Genomic DNA, 2,633 nt, shown 5'->3' with positions numbered 1-2,633 from the left:
TGGGGTGTGAGTTTTTTTTTTTGGGTTGGATTTATGATGAATTTGAATTGGGGATTTCAGATTGCTACAACACTCTGAAGCCAGGGGATGTGATTTAGTACCGTGAAGGCGGTTACCATATTCTCTACAAGAAACGCACCCGCAAAAGTAATTATCTTTAACCCAATCTGAGAAATAATAATATTTGCTTTGAATATATTATTTTATTGATTTCTTTGTTTCGACTTCTATTTTGGCCCTTGATTAATCTTCTTTATTGGTTATTTTAGTGAGCATGTTTATATAAATCTTTTTTATTGAATCTGAGAAATGTGTTGTTGTATAAAATAATTTTTTACTTTTTGAGCATGTTTGAGCATGGCTCTGATTTGATGATTCTAATTCAATTGAACCGGTTTGAATAACATTATTTATATTTATTTGTGTTTTTTGCCAATCCATTATTGCTTTTTTTTTTTGTTTCCACTGATTTTATTAAGAGTGATAATATCGCAAAATTATGCCATGAGAGTTGAACTTTGATATTTGTGTTCAGATGGTGAAACATAGAGGTGCTTTGTGGGGAATAAAATGGTACAAGTGTCGTGTAATTTGTTTTGTTGGTGTGTTTCGGGAACTATAACATGTTTATGTCTAATCACAGCCTGTGCTAACAAAATCTCTTGCATTCTAGGGAAATATTGGAACCTTTCCTATTCGAAGTATGCAGATTCGCTGAGGTAAGAGCGCTTCAAACTATCTTGGCTACTCAAAAATCTTGCTTGCCTTCTTTTGCTAGTAACCCAAACTTTTTCTTTCTTTTCTGCCCCTCCAAGTTCAATTTTTTTTTTTCTGATTTGGATTTCTTATTAAGGTTATGAGATTTGGTTTAATTTTTACTTTTGAACTTTTGTGGTGTGTTTGTTGTGTGATTTCGTTTAGTAAAGGGCTCAAAGTCTAGGCTTCCCCTTCCTATATTATTTTTGGCATTGGTGTAATCCTTTTATTTTGTTTATGTGGGATTGACATTAGTTCTGATATATCTGTATTTTTGAACTTAGTAGAAATTTGGATACAATTCATGCTTTCATAAAGAACCACTTGCTCGTTTATATAGGTCTCTTTGTGTGGTATGCATAAATATTTAAGTTGTTACATATTTAACCTTATGTCATTACCTTTCACAACTCTTAGACTTAATTAAGTTTCTGTCATCGGATTTTCTGGACAGTTTTGGCTCAGTTACATCCCCTTACCACTCTACGCACTTGTTACTCGAGTATTCAGCATATCAAACCATCCTAGTAAAATTGAACATTGATTAAATATAACTGTATATTTTATTTATTTTATTAGAAGGGAACAAATTATAAAGCAGCCTCGATTCCAAAAAGAATAAGAGAGACAATCCATGGATGGGGAAGGGGAGCTAGGATAAGGAGAAGGCATGACCATTTCACTGATGATTCCAGCGTGCATACAGACACGAGCACAGTTGCATCAGTATAGGTATTTGCTTTTGAAAAAGGTGCAGAAACAACAATCATTGTCATTTTTGGTTCATGGAAAGTTAAAGTTCGAACATTCATTCACATGGTGACAATATTCATGATGTAAGTAATTTATTCACACTTCATTGTTGGTGTACATACAATTTTGTTGTTGCATTAATCTTAAGAATTCAAAATTTACTGCCAAAGTCTATGTACTCTGTCTGATAAATGGATCTTCTATTCCGGGTTTGAATTCACGATTGCAGAAAGTAACTTTTAAAATATAATTTAACTAAAACCTTCTTTTCCCCCACTCATTTCTCTTAAAGTATTTTACATTTATCTCCCTTACATCTATATTTTTGAGATCTAGGTGTACGTGACAAAGCTGATTTTTTTTTCTTATATAGCTTTATCTTTTCTTTGTTTTCTGATTAATGTTCGTGAAGGATAAATATCAGGGAAGGGGTAGCAACATGAGATTAAACATTCCAGAAGTTGATCCATTATCCAACCAAGAGGCTCGAAATATTAGGAGGCAATCATCATCATCAGTTGCAGGGGGTTTATCTCCATTAGGCAGGTTCATTTTCAACAGTGTATTCTTTCTTCTGATTTTTTTTACTTGATTCCAAGTTTAGTACATAAACATAATATCATATTTCAGATTCTTTATCACTTCTGGGAACAATCCAACAACATAATTTTTTTTAAATTCATGTTCTTTTATAGATAAATAAGTGTTTAAGTTTACTTTCCATTTTAATCTATTCATATTTGTTTTATGTTTGTTTTTATTTTTAATAATTTACAGTATGGAGATACAAATTAAAGAAAAAGAGATTGTTGCGGCTTTTATGAAAGTTTGGGACGCTAACATGTGCTGAAGGAAGGAATCAAAGTTTTTCGAGATTAATGCATAGTTTTTTTTCTAGTTTTAGAAGATTTTATACTAAATTTTATTTTAGAAATTTTTGAATTTTGAGTGATTATAATATTGAAAATTTGTGATTTAATTTTTTTTTTGTTTTTTGTTTAAAAAAAGACAACGCTTTTTAAAGCGTTGTCTTTACCAGAAAAGACAACGCTTTTTTGAAGCGTTGTCTTTTCCAAATACAACGACGCTTAAAAAGCGTTGTCTTTTCCAAAAACGACAACGCT

The sequence above is a fragment of the Henckelia pumila genome, chromosome 4 (genome assembly GCF_033568475.1).
Source record: "Henckelia pumila isolate YLH828 chromosome 4, ASM3356847v2, whole genome shotgun sequence".
NCBI lineage: Eukaryota > Viridiplantae > Streptophyta > Magnoliopsida > Lamiales > Gesneriaceae > Henckelia > Henckelia pumila.
This window is presented reverse-complemented; position numbering follows the sequence as displayed.